The sequence below is a fragment of the Macaca mulatta genome, chromosome 8, assembly GCF_049350105.2.
Source record: "Macaca mulatta isolate MMU2019108-1 chromosome 8, T2T-MMU8v2.0, whole genome shotgun sequence".
Lineage (NCBI taxonomy): Eukaryota > Metazoa > Chordata > Mammalia > Primates > Cercopithecidae > Macaca > Macaca mulatta.
Window position 1 is genome coordinate 21,853,746 of NC_133413.1, and position 9,760 is coordinate 21,863,505.

At 50.3% G+C, this 9,760-nt stretch overlaps 1 pseudogene; it reads left to right on the top strand.

Moving 5' to 3' along the window:
• The first annotated feature begins 628 nt into the window (after window positions 1-628).
• LOC114680441 (U6 spliceosomal RNA) lies at window positions 629-722 on the top strand (annotated as a pseudogene).
• Window positions 723-9,760: the final 9,038 nt, after the last annotated feature.

Consider the following 9,760-nt stretch of genomic DNA (forward strand, 5'->3'; position numbering starts at 1 on the left):
TGGCTTTGCCTTTTTCTAATTAATTGCATGACAAATGGCAGAAACATCATACAGTAGAAAAGAGAGATGAGAGGTCCTCTAGGTGAGTGGGGAACTGTTTAATCTCATGGCCTCCATTTCTACATCTCTAATAATATACCTTAAAAAAAAAAAAAAAAAAAGCTTAGGGGCCAGGTACAGTGGCTCACACCTATAATCCCAGCACTCCGGGAGGCCAAGGCGGGAGAATGACTTGAGGCCAGGAGTTTGAGACCAGCCTGGGCAACATAACAAAACCCTGTCTGTACAAAAATAAAAATGAAAATTAGTCAAGCCTGGTGGCATGTATCTGTGGTTCTAGCTACTCAGAAGGCTGAGTCAGGAGGATCTTTTGAGCCTAGCAGTTCAAGGCAGCAGTGAGCTATGATCATGCCACTGCACTCTAACGGCAACAGAGCTAGACCCTGTCTCTGAAAGAAAAGGAAAAACAAGCTTTATATTTTTATGATAAAATGAATTCACAGTTTTGAGAGATTTAAGGCCCATTCCTCAATGACTATGTCATTTAGCCTTAATTTCCTTACCTGTAAAGCAATCTGAGCAGGGATTATCTCTGTATCACCGGGTGATTGTAGACATCCAAAGTAGGTGCTCACTTCGGCAACAGTATACTAAAATTGGAACGATACAGAGAAGATTAGCATGGCCCCTGCACAAGGATGACATGCTTTTAAAATTTTTTTTAAAGAAGAAAGAAAAAATCAAAAGTAGATGCAAACTATTTTATGATCTCATGATCTCAAAACAAAGGGAAAAGAGTAAGATTCCTTGTCTCCTAGAAGAATTAGTGATCATAAGTTGCCATGAGTGTCTAGAGGAAGCTAATGTTTTATTGTGTCTCTTATGTGGCTGATGAGAGACATTCTATTTTATTAATGATGGTACTAAAGCCAGATGTTCCGTAACTTGCCCAAGTTAACATAGGTAGTGTGTGACCAGCCTGGCTTTAACTCATGGCTTCTTCTCCAAAGACCATGGTTTTTTGTTTGTTTTGTCTTTGTATTGTAGGGTAAGAAGGTTATGACCAGGCCCTTAAGTGTTATCAGAGAAATAAGGTCAATGGCTATAAAAGTGGGTATGCAAAATTTCTTAGTGGGATGGCTAACCTTAGGGATCCCAGAATTGTATTCCTAAGTAAAACTATTTCAGGAAAGACAGGCTTGGGCCTGGCACCCTTTTCATAAAGAGCAAAATAAAATACCAAACTCTACTGACCTTGTACTATCTTCTCTCCACGTCAACCACCACGACTCCCAACCATATGAAAAGAGAGGCCCCCAGAAAGCTGCCCTGAGGGCGGTCGGCATGGCAGCTGGAAGGTCTGATGCACCCACTAACCCTGAGGACCTCTCCTTTCTGCTATGTGACACCCACCGACGAGCAGGTCTCAGAGGACGGGGATGGGTAGTTACTAGAGAGCTCTTATAGCCTGAGGACAAGACAAGATCCTCGTGGCTCCTGAGGGACACAGGAAGGCACAAGGAGCAGGTGTCAGCTTCAGAAGCCTTTCCCCTGCAGGTCCCCGAGTCTTGGTGACACAGCCCTGTCCCGTCAAGGAGCAGGTGCCCTTCCCCAAGGAGAAGCTCCAGGGAAGGCAGCCCTGGGCATCACCCCCAGGCAGCAGCTGCTCATGCCCGAGAGAGGGAGCCCACCCTCCCCAGCTCTGGCTGCGCCCTTAGACCCCAAGGCCCAGCCACCACAGCTCAGTTTGGTCATTGACGATGCCTAGAGATTGTGTCACCAGTCCTTCCAGAGCAATAATTAATTCTCAGCTCAGTGCCTCAGGGCTTGAATCCTAATTCCTAGATAGGTGATTGACCACCTCATGGCATCCCCAGCAAGTGCTAATTTTTAAATAGATTTCAAGAAAGGACCAGATATGTCCTTCTCAAGCTGTTCTCTCTTCTCTTCCTCTTTCTCCCCCTCCCACTTCCTTTTCCCAAATCCAAACACTCGGGTGCTCAGAATGACAAGAGACAGCTGTGCTGCCTTTTGGGTTGGCCGGGGCAGCCTGGTTTTCTTTTGCTATTTGGAGGACATAGGGGAGGAAGGCATATTGTAATCAAGCAGCAGCAACAGCTTCTACTCTAGAGATTTTTAGACCCAGAGAGGACTGACTCTCCCCTCCTCTTCTTTTCTTTTTTTGAGACAGAGTCTCACTCTGTTGCCCAGGCCCAGGCTGGAGTGCAGTGGCGCGATCTTGGCTCACTGCAACCTCTGCCTCCCGGGTTCAAGCGATTCTTCTGCCTCAGCCTCCTGAGTAGCTGGGATTACAGGCGTGCGCCATTACACCCGGCTAATTTTTACATTTTTAGTAGAGACGGGACTTCACCATGTTAGCCAGGCTGGTCTTGAACCCCTGACCTCAAGTGATCTCCCCACCTCAGCCTCCCAAAGTGCTGGGATTACAGGCATGAGCCACCGTGCCCGGCCTGACTCTTTTCTGAAGGCTGTCCTGGGATTGACCTGGCCCTGAACAGAAAGACGCCCAGCAGCAGCAGCACCATCATGGACCCCAGCGTAAAGCCCTCATAGTTTCAGGTCTGTGTCAGTTGGTATATGTGCGGAAACTTAGAGTGGCCATAGGCACAGTATCCATGTGTCTGAAGAGGCAGCAGTACTTTTAATCCTGTTACAGAAGTAAAATTAAAAACACACACATACACAAAATCTTGCAACTCTTGCTGCATTTCCATTATTTACCATCAGGTGTCAGTAGACCACACGGGAAGAGGGAGCTTTAAGAGCCGGGGTGCTCAAGTCGGTGCCTGGGGAGGCAGCTCCTCTTCCGTATTCCTGTGGATCTCTTAGTGGGAGTCATCCTAGGCATCTCCTTTCCCCGTGCCCGCTGCCCTCATTCCACCCCGGTCTCGTTTGTCCTTGTATTCCCAGCAATTCTACACTGTAAGATACCTTCTGTGTTCTCTGCAGGGCATCCCTCCCTGACTCGGGCTAGCAATGGCCAGAATTCATGCATTTGCTGTGTGCCAGCTTGCCCTAATCATCTGATTTACTTATCAAAACAGCTCTCTGACATAGGCACAACTAGTTAGGCAGATTGACAGATCCGGAAGGGGCCTGGAGAGATGAAGGGCAGCTTAGTGGGATATATGCATGTGGACTGTACCTGGGCGGTTTCCCCAGAGGCAGAGCCATGAGGCAGAGGCGTGAGGCCACTCCTCTCTCCAAATCATGCTAGATCGCTGGGCTCTAAGTCAGCTCACCGGACAAGTTTTTGTTTTGTTTTGTTTTTTGAAACGGAGTCTCGCTCTGTCGCCCAGGCTGGAGTGCAGTGGCGCGATCTTGGCTCACTGCAAGCTCTGCCTCCCGGGTTCATGCCATTCTCCTGCCTCAGCCTCCTGAGTAGCTGGGACTACAGGCGTGCGCCACCACGCCTGGCTAATTTTTTTTTTTTTTTTTTTTTGTATTTTAGTAGAGACAGGGTTTCACCGTGTTAGCCAGGATGCTCTCGATCTCCTGACCTTGTGATCAGGCGTGAGCCACCGCGCCCGGCCAGGACAACTCTTAATAGTTTCTGCTACCTCATGGCAAAGCCCAAAGACTGACCTTCTAATTCTTCCCAGCACATTACACAGGCAGAAGAGAGACAGTGATTATGCAGGGAGGGCAGCCTCCTTCCTGCCCCAGAGGCCCTGGCCCCAAGCACACCAGTTTTTGTTTTTGTTTTTGTCTTGTCTTCTCCCAAATAAGTCATACTGGAAAGCTCTCTTGCCCTAGCTTTAGGAGAGCAAGTATTAGGGGGGTGCTACTTCTTTGGTCAAAATCCAGCCGGGTGTGGTGGCTCACTCCTGTAATCCCAGCACTTTGGGAGGCCGAGGCGGATGGATCACTTGAGGTCAGGAGTTCGAGACCAGCCTGTCCAACATGATGAAACCCCGTCTCTCCTAAAAATACAAAAATTAGCTGGACACGGTGGTATGCACCTGTAATCCCAGCTACTTGGGAGGCTGAGGCACAAGAATCACTTGAACCCAGGAGACAGAGGTTGCAGTGAGCCGAGATCAGACCACTGCGCTTCAGCCTTGATGACAGTGAGACTCTGTCTTCAAAACAAACAAATCCTACTCTACACTTAAGTCCAGGTTGAGTAGTGTCCCCTGCCAAAAACTATATATTTAAATCCTAACCCCCAATACCCAGAATGTGACCTTATTTAGAAACAGGGTCATTGTAGATATTAGTTAAGATGAGGTCACACTGAAGTAGGGTGACCTCTAATCCAATATGACTGGTGTCGTTATGTAAAAACGGACATGTGAAGACAGAGGCCCTGTGTGAAGATTGGAGTGATGCAGCTACAAGCCAAGGAATGCTGAAGGTTGCCAGCAAACCGCTGGAATCTGGGAGAGCTGCAGGAAATAGATTCTCCCTCACAGCCTGCGGGAGGAACCAACCTTGCTGACACCTTGATTTTCAGACTTCCAGAACTGTGAGAGAATACATTTCAGTTGTTGAAACCTCCTGGCCTGTGGTTCTTAGTTACAGCAGCCCACCCAAGCAAAGGAATAGTTCCTATTCCAGTGCCTCCTCTTCAGAGCCACGGGGTCTTTTCCCTGTGGCAGGTCGGGACTGATGTCCCAGAGGGTCCCAGGAAGGCACAAGGAGCAGGCGCCAGTGCCAGGAGGCCTTTCCCTCCTGGGAAAGAACAGGCACAGCTCTATCCCTTCCAAGGAGAAGCTCTGGAGAAGGCAGCCCTGGGCATCACCCCCAGGTGGCAGCTTTGCATGCCCGAGTCCACCTTCCCCAGCTCTGGCTGGGCCTATAGACCCCAGGCTCCGGGTGCCAGTGCTGGGAGTTTGTTCAGAGCACTCGCTCAGTGAACCTTGAATTTCAGGCTGTCTTGCTCAGCCTAGGAGCTGTTCAGGTTGGCCTTGTTTTATCTCAGCCAAGACAGATCTGCCCCACTAGGGCCCTAAAAGAGGCAGGTAGCCCAAGAGGTAACGTGGTCATGGCTGAGAAGGGGCAGATAAAGGATCTGGAGGAAGAAAGAAAGAAGCCATCCCTTCTTGAGCAAGGTCTGAGCACAGGAGGCCAGGATGGGGCTACCTGGTGTTTTTCTCTCACCTGACCTTACTCATTTTTGCAGGGAGCGGGTGCCAGGACTTAACCCTTTCTAGAGGCACCTTGGGTCCTAGTGAGGAAAGAGTATGTTGAATATTATTGACAGGTGTTTTACATACAGTTTTTCATGCCCACCCTGTAACGACTGATTCCTGTTTCACAGATGAGAAAACTGAGGTTTGGGTTAGATAACTTAACCAAAGCCCGACGGAGCGCTGGGTCTCACCACCAGTCTCCATAGCTGCTCCTGCTCCTGCTCCGTCTGGTTCCCAAGCCCCAGCTTTCAGAGCAGAATCCTCCTGTCAGTGGTGTTGGTTTTGACTTCTCTTGTGGAGAAGCTCTGGGGTTTAAGGTGGAGCCTCATGGGTCACCCTAGAACAGCCAGCTGGGACCCTCAGCCGCAGGGGAGCCTGGCGCTAAGCATCCTTATCACCAAGGTCACTGCTGATTGTTATCAAAACCACCAAATGTCCCATCCTCCTCCTGCGACCTGCCCTACAGCCTGGGGCTCCTGTAAGTGAGCTGCTGTTAAACAAAGGGCTGCTCATGCCACCCTCCCCCCACCCAGGGCCCAGTGGGGACAGCAGGTATCTAAGCAAATGGGAGCGGGGCCGCAGCTGCCACCCAGCACATTAAACACACTGTTTTCTTAATTCCCCCTCCCTGCTAAGTGCTGATTACCGGGTCTGCCTGAGGCCTGATCCTCCAGCCACCTGACTTCAGCCAGTGGGGCACCCAGAGAACGAGAGCAGCTGGCGGGTCGCACTTCAGGCAGGGCAGCAGATGCAAGACACTGATTATTCTGGGAGGGCTGCACCCAGGGGCCGGCATTTGCACTTCAAAGGGGGATGGGCCCCTGTGCCCCACTCTTGGGACCTGGGTCTATTCTGGGGAAAATCATGTTGCTTTGAGTGAGTTACCCACCCGGGCCCCACCCCCTTCTTAACAGAGGGCGGTTTAAACAACCTCGCGGAGTTCACGGGCACTCGCTAGACACTCCCTGGGACCCTCCCCCGTCTGGCAGCCCTCCTTTTCATGGCGTTTGCTCCTATCTGGACGGAGCAGGAGGGACTTGGGCGTTTAGCAAGCCCCAGGAATCTCAGTCCTCCCAATGCCCCTTTTTATGGATTGAATTGTGTCCCCCCAAAAGACATGTTGGTGTCCTAACTCCCAGGATTTCAGAATGTGACCTTATTTGGAAATAGGATCGTTGCAGATGTAGTTAGTTAAGAGGAAGTGGCTCTTAATCCAATAGGACTGGTGTCCTTATAAGAAGAGAGACCCAGAGGGGGAAACGCCACACAGAGACACAGACACAGGGAAGAGATAGCCGTGTAGACAGAGGCGAAGATGGGAGTGATGTGGCTACAAGCCGGGGAACACCTGGAGCCACCAGAAGCTGGAAGAGGCGAGGAAGAAAGCTCCCCTGGAGCCTTCTGGGGGAACGAACCCCTGGACCAAGCACCTCAATCTTGGAGTCTCAGCCTCTGGAACTGGGAGAGGATTAATTTCTGTTGTTTTAAGCCACGTGGTCTGTGTAACTCATTATGGCAGCCCTAGGAAACTGACAGACCCCGAACTTCGTGGCAAAGTGTCACAAGGATCTCGCTATGGTGCGATCCCACCCTGAAGCATGGCTGCGATAACCAGCCCTAGGGCTCCCACCCCTCACCCACTCCCCATTTCCCACCCCCCTCCTTGTAATTAAGCCCCGAAGTGATTAAGGAGTAACCAGTGCCCTGAGACCCCAACCGGAAATGGACAGATTGGACTAGACGCAAAGAACACTCCTTCTCTCCCCCACTTCCTCTCAGGGCCTCTGAGAGAAAGCAGGGCCTGTCACTGTGCCTGCCCTTCCGGGGACACAAAGCAGGGGGAACCCCACCTCATGCTGAGCCTGCTCCCAGCTCCCCCCACCCCCAGGGTGCTGGGGGTCTTCACGGCCTCCGTGCAGCAGCACGTCCTGCTGTGGCAGGGAAAGCCCTCAGCTGTCCCTGACACCTCCCCCATGGTCGCAGTCTTTTCTCTCTTCTCTCTGTTGGGTACAATAGCCTGGAAACAGCCACTTTCTCTGTCATTTACTGCCTAAAATGGCGGCCTTGCCAGGCAGCCCAAGTCCTTTCCGGGTCACCATGACCCTGTGGGTAGGAGGAGCTGGGCTCCTGGAGGTCAAGGGGTTTGCTGAAGGCCAATTGGGAGAACTGGACATGGAGCTCCTAGGAAGTCTGACTCCCCGTCCAGAGCCCTTCCTGCCCTCCTACTGAGCGTCTGCCGGGGGCCAATGGGTGCTGGGCTGGCTTCTGGGGCCGATGTATTGGAGGATAAGATAGGGCCACCTGTCAGGGGTCACCTACAGCTGAGCTGGCTCTCAGTAAGGAGCCTGGCTCTTGGGCAACCCACAGAACAACTACAAGGAGCCACCTCCGCCCCAGCTCTCTTCCCTCGCCAGCCCAGACTCTGGCTGGACCCCGAAGCACATTGGAGGCATTCAGCCAAGGTTCCTTCTCCCGGAGAGTTTGCTTCCTGTTGGCCAGTGTCCGCAAATCTCTACACAGTTGGCTGTGGGGCAGGAAGAGTCACGTGAATGCAGCCCATGCTGCAGCTTGGCCCGGGATGTGCGGTTTGGTTTCGATGCCATCCATGGAGGGCTTGGGGGGTGGGGACTGGTGAGGGACTCTGCCACATCCATTAGGCGTTGGTTTGTGGGGCAGGGTTCAGAGGCGGGGGGCGCGGCAATGATGAGCGCAGAGAAGAGGGGAGAGAAAGGGGGGCGTTGGGGGACTCGAGGGTGACCCCGATTCCCCTCCAGGGGGAGGCTTTCATTCCCCAGCTGTCGAGAGTGCAGAGCTGTGTCCCTCTTTGAGGCTTGCCCTCGGCTGGAGAGAGTGTCCTGGCCCAGGCACACACCCATCCTAGTTTAGGGAGGGGCCCAGGCACTGGCTGGGGTCTGAGGCTGGGGTAAGGGTGGGGACGTCAAGGCCTAGCCCTCCCACCCCACCCCAGGTGAGGAGCAGCTGGGCCCTCCATTGTGACTGCCCCGTGGTGAACTCGCCTCTCTACCCATCCTTCTGGCTTCTTTTCCCCGAGGTCTTCCCCAGGGAGTAGCCAGAAAAGCTTCCCTCAGACAGGTCTGCGTGCTGCGTCCTCATTCGCATCACAGGCACCTCCGTGAGGTTAGCAAGTGCCCTGGTGCTGGTGGGGGTGGGGATGACAAGAAAGAATGGAAGGAAGGCAGCACCTTCCATTTGCAGACACCCTCCAGCCCCTCCTACCCACATCCACACATCCCCCCCCCGCCCACACACACACACACACACCCGCCCTCATGTATACATGCACATACACACATACCCATATACATATACACACACAGATATGCACATATACACACACCCACATGCACACTCACACCTACCCCCATGTATACACACATACACACAAATACATATACATACACATATACATATATACACACACAGATATGCACATATGTACACATACACCTACCCCCATTTATACACACACAAATACATACACACATACACATATACATACACATATATATACACACATACACGCAGATATGCACATATATACACATACACCATACACATGCACCTACCCCCATTTATACAAACACACACACAAATACACACATAAAAATATGTGTATATACACACAGATATGCACATATATACACATACATACATACACCATATGCACACACCTACCCCCATTTATACACACACATACACACATACACATATACCTATACAGATATATACACACATACACAGATACGCACATACATATGCATACATACATACACATACACTCACACCTACCCCCATGTATGCACACACATACAAATACACACACATATAAATATATATACACACAGATATACACATACATACACACACCTACCACCCCACACACATACATACCCATATACATATGTACACACACATACACACAGATATGCACACACATACACATACACATATACACATATACACACAGATATGCACATAAAACACACACACACCTACCCCCATGTATACACACACATGCAAATACACATATACATATATATACACACACAGATATACACATGCCTACATATACACACACAACCTATCACCCCACACACATATCCATATCCATATACATATGTACACACACATACACAGTCTCACACCTACCCCCATGTATACACATACAATACATATACACATACACATATACATATATACACACACATGCACATACATACACTCAACCCACCCCATATACACACACAATTTACATAAACATATACATGCATACACATATATATACATAGACTCACACCCACACATACACACATGCATGCACTTACATACACACACTCACACATATACATGTGGACATACACATGCATGCACACATACACTCACCCCATATATGCACATGCACACATATACATAGACTCACACATGCACAGCTATATATATGCATATTCGAACGCATATACATACCCACATACATACACAAACACACATAAAAACACATGCATGCACACACACAAACACCTCTGAAAAACACATGCATACACACACACAGATACTTTTGAAGTCCTAAGCTTAAAAGACATCTA